Raw genomic sequence first — 336 nt, forward strand, 5'->3', positions numbered from 1 at the left:
TCCCTAGGAGCATTTCTGCAATCCATGACGAGATAGTATAATATTCCCCCCACCCCCCTCTCTACCATCTGTTGTTGGTGTCATAAAGATATTAATCCCTTACATGGGTCCATTTCCCGTACATATATTACTATAATGGTGAGTTTCCACGCGGATGTAAAGCTATGATTTACGACAGCGTCTTGGCCGTATATCTCCGCCAGACTGATGTATTGGCGCTCGTGGGCTTTTTTCCTCCGCCGCCGTGATTGCGTCATTATAACGCCGCCTCGCCTCGCGGGATGCACGGCGGCCGTCCGGCGCGCATTTGCGGTGGCGTCTATGGTGCATTTGGGA

This window comes from Penaeus monodon, chromosome 21 (genome assembly GCF_015228065.2).
Source record: "Penaeus monodon isolate SGIC_2016 chromosome 21, NSTDA_Pmon_1, whole genome shotgun sequence".
Lineage (NCBI taxonomy): Eukaryota > Metazoa > Arthropoda > Malacostraca > Decapoda > Penaeidae > Penaeus > Penaeus monodon.